General features: G+C 39.8%; 1 long non-coding RNA gene across 1 annotated transcript; it reads left to right on the top strand.

Annotated features, from left to right (window-relative positions):
- Positions 1-5,719: 5,719 nt before the first annotated feature.
- On the top strand, positions 5,720-9,890 carry LOC144316886 (uncharacterized). Its single transcript, XR_013382718.1, has 2 exons — positions 5,720-5,848; positions 9,586-9,890. It is a non-coding gene; the product is annotated as an uncharacterized LOC144316886 (long non-coding RNA).
- Positions 9,891-10,761: the final 871 nt, after the last annotated feature.

The raw sequence follows: 10,761 nt of genomic DNA, 5'->3' as shown, positions 1-10,761 counted from the left end.
AGGGAAGCAAGGATAGATGCAGAGAAGTTAGCTGGGAAGCTATTGCAAAAATCTGCGTGAGAAATGATGGGGGCCTAGTAGAGATGGTGATAACTGACCAGATAAACTTGATAGGGAGAAACTATGGGGTTTGCTCATGGATTAGCCATGAGAGAATAAGAGAAAGGTGTAGGATAGCTCCATTAATTGGCTTGATTTTTAACTCTATCTTTTTCCTAGAAGGATACTAGTTAGAAAAGTTCTAGAAGCAAATTATATGAAATATGTATTTAAGCTGGTAATAAAATAGAACACTTTTAGCATGACCTGATAGCAGAAACCATACAAGAAAGACTGAAAAATCTGACAATATAAAAAATTATAACATAAAATAAAACAACACAAAGTAAAAAGACAAACTAAGAAAAAAGATCTATATATGAACATATATTCAAAACATTGTTGCATGTAATATGTAAAAAGTCTTTGAAATCAACCAGAAAGTTATTTATAATCCTATCTATAGAAGAGGGATGTAAAATGTCAGTGATAAATTCATGAAAGAAGAAACACAAATGGACAAAAAGGAAATGTGAAATTGTTCAACATAGCTAACAACCAAAGAAATGCAAATTAAAATGACTAGGGGATATATTTATTTTACCACCAGATTGACAAAAAAAAGGAATGACAGACACTGTGAGGACACTGAAGGAAAGGCCACTCTCGTTGGTTCCTGGGATGGGAGTGGAGGTGGGGAATGTAACTGGCACTATCTTTCGGCAAACACCAAACAGTAAGAAGGAAGGAAATGACAAAGGTAAAGGCAGAGAGGTAGAGCTACTCTGTGCTCACAGAAACTTATTTTCTTCTCTTCCTGGATCCTCAGGTAGACCCCATTTTTGCCCAGAAAATGGAGGCAGAAGTGATGTGTGCTGGTCCAGATTTGTTCCAGACCTGGCTATAGACTCTCCCATGAGCCACACTTCCTCTTTGCTATCCACCGCTGGAAGCACAGGACACTGAACACTTAGGATAGCAGAGCCATGAGATGGAGAAAGCCTGGCTCCCTGAATGGCTTGGCTCCCTCTTTCCTTCTCTCTCTCTCTCTTTCTCTCTGTCTCTCTCTCTCTTAAAAAAAAAAAAAAAAAAGTAAAGAAACCCAGAAGTCATAGGATCTAAGTCAGGTGATAAAACTCACAATGTTTGCAAGTGATATGATTATCTATGTAGAAGTTCCAAAAATAAAGTTCCTCAAAAAGTTGAAAATAGCGCTACCCTATGACCCAGCAATTGCGCTACTAGATATTTACCCCAAAGATACAAATGTAGTGATCCGCAGGGGCACCTGCACCCAATGTTTGTGCAGCAATATCCACAATAGCCAGACTATGGAAAGAGCCTAGATGTTTATCAACAGATGAATGGGTAAAGAAGATGTGGTATATATATATATATATATACACAATGAGCTACACTCAGCTCTCAGAAAAATAATAATAAAAAATAAATCTTGCCATTTGCAATGATATGGATGGAACTAGAGGGTATTATGCTAAGCAAAATAAGTCAATCAGAGAAAGACAATTATCATATGATCTCACTCATATGTGGAATTTAAGAAACAAAACAGAGAGAAGGGAGGGAAAAATAAAACAAGACAAAATCAGAGAGGGAGACGAACCATGAGACTCTTAATCATAGGAAACAAACCGAGGGTTACTGGAGGGGCCGGGGGGGGGGGATGGGATAACTGGGTGATGGGCATTAAGGAGGGCACATGATGGAATGAGCACTGGGTGTTATATAAGACTGATGAATTACTGACCTCTACCTCTGAAACCAATAATACATTAGATGTCAATTAATTGAATTTAAATTTTAAAAAATTTTAAAGAACTTCCAAAAATACATACAATAAATCATTAGAAATAATAACAGAGGGCAGCCCAGGTGGCACAGCGGTTTAGCACCGCCTGCAGCCCAGGGCGTGATCCTGGAGACCCTGGATGGAGTCCCACGTCAGTCTCTCTGTTTGATGCCTGCTTCTCCTTCCTCTGCCTGTGTCTCTGCCTCTCTCCCTCTGTCTCTATGAATAAATAAAATCTTTAAAAAAAAGAAATAATAACAGAGATTATCAAGTCACCAAACACAAGATCAAAATATAAAACTCAATTATGTTTCTGTACACTAGCAACAATTACAAATGTAAGTTTTATTTATTTTTAACACAGAATTATAGCAGCTACTTGAGCTCACATTTATAGTCTGACTGCTTTCTGATTCATTCTGGACTTTTAAACACTGCTGCCTCATTTTTCATTTCCTTTTTTACTTTTTACCTCAGTAAATAGAAGCAAATCTTCAATCTATGTTTTTAAAGAAAGGTACCTTAGGTTCTTTCGTATGAAAACTCTTTAGATTGTCTTTACAAAATTAGGACAATTTAATGAGGCAGAAAATCGCTGGTTCATAATATTTCCCCCTATTCTCAAGAAAGGATAATTTGTTGACTTCTAGCATTTAGTGCAGTGGCAGAAAACTCTGAAACCAAGGTCGTTATTAAGTCCTTTAGTGCTAACCCTTTTCTCCTTCCAATGTTAATGCTTATAGATTTTTCTTAGTTATCATAGAAAAAAACGTTTTTGCTAGATATGCCAAGAGGTATATGCTTGGCATTACTACCATTCAGCAGTATTCAGTTTACATTTATTTCTAGACACTTGGGAGAATCATATTTCTCAGTCCCCTTGGAATTGGATAAGGCAATATTACTTTTTTCACCCAAAGAAATGTAAATGTAATGTCACTTCCAGATAGGAGCACTGAATTGTGTATCTTTCTGGCAGTTTTTCTCCCACTGTAGAAGCATTTGATTTTGAGGGGCTGTAAGATTGAAGTAGCTAAACTTGGAGGACAGAATTGAAAAGTGTGAAAGTGTGTGAAAGTGTGAAAGTGTGCCTGGACCCTCAGGAGACATTGCACAGGAGAGAAATAATCTTTGGCTGTGGGAGCCCCTGAAGGTTATTTATTACTCCAGCATGAAGGAGTCTATCCTAACCATAAGATACAGATCTCTTCATTGATTTTTTTTCCTTTTGATTAGCACACACGGTTTATTTCACTTCAAATTTCTTCTACATCTTAGGTGACTTTGCCCACTGGTAGGCTAATGTTAGTGTTCTGAGCACTTTTAAGATAGTGCTAAGCTATGATGTTCTGTAGGTTAGGTGTATTAAATTCATTTTTTTACTTACAATATGCTTATTGGAGCATAATCTTGTCCTAAGTCAAGGAATATCTGTATTTTATATCATGATCACTTAATCATAGCAGCAACTATGATCCAAGAATATTGGCACCTGAGGTTCCACACTCTCCCTAACTCACATAGAAGTATTAGAGGGACTCGTTTGTAAAGGGAGATGACCAGTTTATGAGAAAAGTATTAGAGATACTGAGAACGAGATATCCTTCAAAAAGTACAGAGGCTTTTGCCTGATTAATCTAAATCAGTGATTCTCAACTGTAGGTGATTTCACCCCTCCAGGAAAAATTTGTCAATGTTTAGAGAAGTGGTTGGTTTCATAACTGAAGAGAAGGTGCTACATACATCTACTGGGAAAATCCAGTGATGCTGCTAAATATCCTACAATGCATGGGAAAGCCTCCTGAACAAAGAATTATCTGGCCCAAAATGTTGATCATGCCAAAGCTGAGAAACTCTATTCCAGAGTATAATCCAACATTCAGAAAACCACGCACACACAGAATTCCTTACCACTTTTATGCTGCAGTCTTTCCTCTCTAACTTTTCATCTTTAAAAATTTGCAAATGTACAGAAAAATATAAATAATAAGTAGAAATAAAGAAATCCTCTAATATATAGCACAAAAATGTAAACATATACAAAGGAACATGAGGAAAATAGATAACACAGGGGCTTAAATTAAGCAATTTAAAAGTCTTCACTCATATCTTTAGAAAGAAAAGAGAAGACATCCATGAAACTAGAACAGAATACTAGACAAAGAGGCTCTTCTAAGAACAAAAATAGTATCTTTTGCAATTAGACATCTAATAGAAATAAGAATATTTCAATAGAATTGGCAGATAATACTGACAAAATGCTTGGGAAAGAACCAAAGAACAAAAAAAGATGAAAATTAACAGAGAAATATGAAGCACTAACCCAAGAAACCAAATAAATGAAGAGACATACTATATTCATGGATTGGAGGACACAATGCTGTTAAGGAGCCCATTCTCCTAATGTTGATCTATAAGTTCAACACAATGCCTGAAAAAGAATTTTCCTATAGAAATTGATAAGCTGATTCTAAAATTCTATGGAAAAGTAAAGGACTTAGAATAACCAGGAAAAAAATAGTGAAAAGAAAAACTTGAAGGACTTGCACTACTTGATTCTAAAACTTACTATAAAGCAACAGTAATTAAAAGAATATCATATTAGCCAAAAAATAAATAAATAGATCTGTGGAATGGAATTGACAGTTTAGAAACAGATCTACTTTATATATTTAGGTGATATTTTATGAAGGTGGTAAAGTAACTCAGTGGAGAAAGAAAATCTTTTCAACAAATATGCTGAAACAACTGGATAACCACCTGGAAATAAATGAACCTCAATACACAAAAATTAAGTAGCCATTGATTATATATCTAAAAATAAAGGCTAAACTGTAAAGCTTCTAGAAGAAAAACATTTACAAATGCTGTTATAACACTAGAGTGGTCAAAGATTCTTAGGACTTAGAAAACATTCAACATTAAAAAAAGAAAGAAAAGAAAGAAAGAAAGAAAGAAAGAAAGAAAGGAAGGAAGGAAGGAAGGAAGGAAGGAAGGAAGGAAGAAAGAAAGAAAGAAAGAAAGAAAGAAAGAAAGAAAGAAAGAAAGAAATTGGACTTCATCAAAATTAAAAATGTTCCTCCAAGACACCATTAGGAAAATAAATAGGCTAGCTACAGACTGAGACAAAATATGTGTAATTCAAAGATCGGAAAAAGATTTATATCCAAAATATTTAAGGATTCCTAGAACCCAATACTAGAAAGAAAAATGATCCAAAAAAAAAAAATAGGCAGAAGCTGGAATAAGCACTTCCTGAGGATATGGTAGTGGCTGGTAAGTACAGGGGACATACTCATCATCATCACTCATCAGGGAAATGCAAATTCAAACTACAATGAGACTTCTCTATGCATCTATTAGAATAGGGAGAATTAAAAAGACTGTCAATATCAAATGTTGGCAAGGACATAAAGGAACAAGAAACTTTCACATATTGTTTGGTATAAAAATGGTAACTTGGAAATTTGTCTGGCAGTTCCTCATAAAGTCAAACATACTCTTACTCTATCACCCAGCAATTCCATGTCTATGTATTTAACCTAAAGAAAGGAAAATACATGTCATGGCTGAATTGAGTCCCCCCAAACTCATGTTTGAATTCTAACCCCTTGTACTTCAGAATATAACTGTATTTGGAGTTAGGATATTTAAAGAAGCAAGTAAATTGAGGTCATTAGGATGGACCATAATCTAATATGACTGGTGTCCTTATAAGAAGAGATGAGGACCCAGATAAGTGCAGATGAAGAACCATGTGAAGACACAGGCTGAAGAAGACAGCTATTTACAAACCAAGGAGAGAGTCCTCAAGAAACCAACCCTACGCATACCCTGACCTCAGACTTCTAGCTTCCAGAACTGTGAGAAAACAATTTGTTGTTAGGGAACATTCTGGTAGCCCTGCAAACTATTACAATGGATGTCCATAAAAAGACTTGTTCAAGAATGACCACAGCAGTGTGATTCATAATAGCCAAGTAACTCAAATGTCAACAGGTAAGTAGATAAACAAAGGCAGTCTATTCTACATTCTTATGATTTACGAACAGAAAGAAATTAATGTGCAGTAACATGGATGCAGTAACATGGATGAACCTCAGCAAGACTGTAGTGAGTGAAAATGCCAGACACAAAAGAGTACATACTCTATTATTTTGCTTATAAGGAACTCTAGAAGAGACAAAGGTTATCTACGTGAAAGAAATCAGAGTGATGCTTGCCTTTGGCAGTGATGATGAATATGTTCTATATATTGATATGGAAGCGGGTCCCATGCAATTGTCAAAACTCATCAAATTATACACTTCAGATCCGTGCATTTCACTGTACATAAAATTGTAATTAATAATGTCAACCTCAGGGCTCTTGTGTGGCTCAGTCTGTTGAGTGTCTGCCTTTGGCTCAGGTCATGATCCCAGGGCCCTGGGCTCAAGCCCCACATTCAGCTTCCTGCTCAGGGGAGGGGCCGGCTTCTCCCTCTCCCTCTACCTGCCGCTCCCCCTGCTTGTGTGCTCTCTCTGTCAAATGAATGAATAAAACTTAAAAAAAATGTTTAAATGTCAACCTCAATAAAAAATGTAAACAAGAAAGACGAAAAGTAAAAGGGCAAAATAATGAGAGATTTGGAGAATATGCCTATAAAAGCTAACATTTGTGTAATAGAAATTTCATAAAAAGGGAGAAAAAAACAACAGAAAATGGAAGAAAGATTATAAAAGAAATGAAGAAAATGCACCTCAAAATTAAGGATATGATTTTTCCAGACTGAAGAGGCCCACTGGTGCTCAGTAAAATAAATGGTAAAAGATCTGCATTAATACACATCAGCATGGAATTTTAGAATGTGGTAAAGGATGAGAGGAAGGAGGAGAAATGATCCTAAAAGCATCAGAGAAAAAGAGAAAAAAAAATCCTCATTAGTGGATTAGAAATGTAAATGGCATTGGGCTTCTCAAAAGAAAGGGAAGATATTGGAAGGAATGTTCCAATTAAACTCAGAAACAGAAAGATAGGAAATTCAGGAGAGCAAGCCAAGAGAGTGCTCAAGAAGATGGTGAGTAGAAATCACAGGAGGTTGTGGGTCCGGGCTTACGGGAAGCCAGTGCAGCAGGAGGACAACCAGTAGGTCAGGGGCATCTCAAGGGAACTAATCTAACGTGTGACTTCATGTGTTTAAACTTCTCAGATGAAATCTACATTCTTGATAGAGAGTTTACAAATGAATTAACGGTGAATAGGTAGGAAAGAAAACAAATGAAAATAAGGTAAGCTGGGGGGTGATAAAAATGACACTGAAAAGAGGGACGCCTGGGTGGCTCAGCAGCTGTGGGGCTGCCTTTCAGCTCAGGGCGTGATCCCGGTCCGGGGACCCAATCCTGCGTCGGGCTCTCTGCGGGAGACTGCTTCTCCCTCTGCCTATGTCTCTGCCTCTCTCTGTGTCTCTCATGAGTAAATAAATAAAATCTTTTTTTAAAAATTATACTTAAAAGAAAACATAATCATAATACATTCATTCCATGGCTAAGCTAAAAAACAAGTATCTACAGGGTTCCAAAATGTGAAATCTGAATATCCTTCTTATGGACAGTTGTGATTTGACTATATTGTGGTTTGGGGAGAGAGCATATGGGGGTGGGTAGGAAAGTGATGGGTTAAGTGATCCAATTTTCATCCTCATTAGTGGAAATTAGCGGCTAATATCAAAAACTGGAAAATGAAAAAAAAACTGGAAAATGAACGAAGAGCAGTATAAGCTTTGTTTCTTCACTTCCACAAATATAGAAGTAAATATAAGAATTGGTAGATAAAAGATGTGGATTCCTTCAAAAGAATGGGAGCTGGGACAGAGAGTGGTAGAGCACAAGACTGCTTTGGATTTTTGAGTCTTGTACAATTACTTGCCTTTTTATTTTTGTTATTTTTTTAACTCAGGTATTGTTGGCATACTTTTTAAAACCAGCATATAGTGGACACACCACTATTTTCCTTTTTAAACAATAGCAATCACTACACATGTCAAAGTACTTAGAAAATTGTTTAGAACTGCTGCTTCACAAGCCAGTGTTTCTTTTGTTTTCCTTTTTCTGCCTTTTTTTTTTTGACTGTTCATAGCAGCTGTATTCACAAAAGCCAAAAGGAGAAAGAACCCAAACATTCATGAACAGTGGAATGGATGAATAAATTACTTTTTCTGCCTTTTAATTCATCACCACATTGCCCCTCCAGGAAGAGGCTATCAATTATGTACTTCCAACAATTCATGAGAATTCCCTTTTCCCTACACCTCTCCAGCACAGAATATGATTACCATTTATTTTAATCTTCTTTGAACTGATAGGGAAAGCGTGGGGTCTCACTTCATTTCTCATCTCTCTGATCATCAGCCATTTCAGACATAGGTTCATATGTATTATTTGTTCTTTTTTCTGTAACAATTGACTTGTTCCTATCCTTAGCCCTTTTTAAAATGGAAACATTTGTCTGATACTTATTTATTTAAGAGAAAAAGATTTTAGTCCTAAAGCTGTTAACTCTTTTATCTGGCATATAGAATGGAAAAATTTTCCTTCATTGTCACATACTTTTAAAATTTGTGTCATTTTTGGAAATATCAAATATCACATTTGTAGATGGTATGAACAAAGGATATTTCCCTTATGGGGAGGAAGAGGAACCAAAGCTAACTGCAATGGGTATTGGTGACTGGGAGACCAGCTGAATTGTGAGCTTCAAAGAGAAACAGGAAACCCTGGAGAATGAAAGGAGAGGCACAGAGTAGGGGGAGGATGCCTACCAGTTGGGTTTGGTCCACAGGGTAGGAGAGGGGTGGCCTGGATGCACAGAGAGAGTTCCCATGTGGTGGGTCCCCACTTTTTGGATATGGCATCAGGGAAGGCAACATGGTGGTCCTTAGCTCTGGGATGAGAGGTGCCACCACCGCGGTAGATTCAGGTGCTGGGAAGTGTCTTCCAGAGAGGCACAAGAACACCTTTTCTCGGAGGCCCCAGATCGCAGTGGTCCTGAAGGAGCAGGAGGAGATGGGGGGACTCCAGGCTCAGCAGGGAATGCCCAAGGGCCCTGGGGTCTTAGGGCTGGGGGCAGTCTTTGCTGCTCCTCCCATTGTACTGGTGGAGACCTGAGAAGTGGGGAAGGAGATTCAGAAGCAGACTCATTGGCTGTTCCACACCTCTTTCATCTGACCCACTTCCGGCCCCATCCCCTTTCCATTCCTGAAGTCTCTCTTCATCAGGTCCTCACCTTCTCCCCAAGTCCTGAAGTGGGAGCTCTGGAGTGTGAGCTAAGCACTCAAGGGTTAGGTGGACCCTTAGAGGGGACTTTAGGGTAGGTAGATCTGGTCTCTGATAGAAGGAATGAATGCCAATGTGTATGCACACGTGTGTCTCGTACCTCTGTGTGCACACCTGAGGGTTAAGGGAGGACACCTGAGGCTGGCCTCAAACCTGGACAACCCAGCTACTGTGGGTGGACATGACCCAAGGACATGAATTTGAATGTCAAAGAAGATGTTGGCTTAAATCCACCAAATGCATGTGCAGAAACAGGCGAAGTAAAGAATATTTAAATTGGGATTAGTTATAATTGATACAATGCCACCTGTGTGACTCCTGGCTGCTTCTGTCCTGCAGTGCCTCTCTCCCAGGAGAGAAACTTTCCCCTGCTCCCTTGGTCCCCAAGTAACTCCAGGCCTTCACTCACTCACCTGCGTTCTATAGGTCAGAAACAGGAGGAGGGCTGTCAAAGCCAGGATCTTGGTCTCAAGGAATGCACACAACAGCATCATGAAAGCGCTGTCTGGCAGACTGTGGGAAAAGCAGGAAAAAGGAGGGGAGGATCCAGGCCTGGGAGAGCACCCCCTGAGCGCAGCATGGGGCTGGAGTCTGTTTATGGGCCAGACCTACCCTGAACTCACTGAGGTCAGCCACAGGGACCATCCGGAACAAAATCATGAGAACCCAAGAAGCTGGGGTGGAGGGAGAGGTTGGCCAGGGGAAAAATAAAGAAATGATCAGAGTTGTCATTTGTGTGGTCACAACTCTCAGGGCTGGCCACAGCTCCAGTGGATAGGAGCAGAAGAAAAGCAGAGGGAGAGACCCCCCGCCCCAGGTTTGTAATAGGCAAACCTGGGCCGGGACTACCCAGAGGTGCCCCTGGAGAATGTCTGAGCCCCAGAGGAGCAGTAAACCCAGAGACATAAGGCCTTGATCCTAGTCCACTGCTGCCCTGAAGTAGCTGAGTGACTCTGGACAGATCTCATCTCTCTGGCCTGTGAATCAGCACTCATAGAAGTTTTTGCATTCCTGATAACTATTTCTGCTCCATGATGAGGGAGGGGGAGAGCCCCTCTTTCACCCTTGCCAACCTAGTCCAGCACTGAGCTGAGACCTTAGGGCCCCTTTCAGACATCTCTGTCTCCCTGGTCTCCTGAACCAGAGCCCACACAAGTCAGCAGCTTCCCAGCCCCCCTCTTTAGGCGACACCCCAGACCTACCAGTGCTTAGAGCTACTGATGAAGGTTGAACTGGTTATCACTGGAAAAGCAAGTGTGATTGATGACAACAGAGAAGGCAGTGGCAGGCTAGACTCCCCAGAGGGAGAGAGGCCAGCCCCCAAAGCCTGAGAGGAAGAGGGGGAGGGGCCAGGGTCAGCCTCAGGGTCCCTCAGGCCAGGACTGACTGGAGTCCAAGGCAGGGAGCTTCCCAGAGCTGATAGGAAGAGAAAATCAGGGGCTGGGGGAGGCTTGGAGTGAGAAAGAAGCCTGATACTAGGTCCCTAAATCCTCAAGGGCAGGGAGAGTCAGCAGTGCTCCTGTGGAAAAGGCACAGACTACTTGTCCCAAAAGTCTGGCCCTTTCACCATCAAAGTCTCAAGATCTTTCTGGTCTTGCCTCA

The sequence above is a fragment of the Canis aureus genome, chromosome 7, assembly GCF_053574225.1.
Source record: "Canis aureus isolate CA01 chromosome 7, VMU_Caureus_v.1.0, whole genome shotgun sequence".
Classification (NCBI taxonomy): Eukaryota; Metazoa; Chordata; class Mammalia; order Carnivora; family Canidae; genus Canis; species Canis aureus.
The sequence above is the reverse complement of the archived record's forward strand: the minus strand, read 5'-3'. Positions and strand labels throughout refer to the sequence as shown.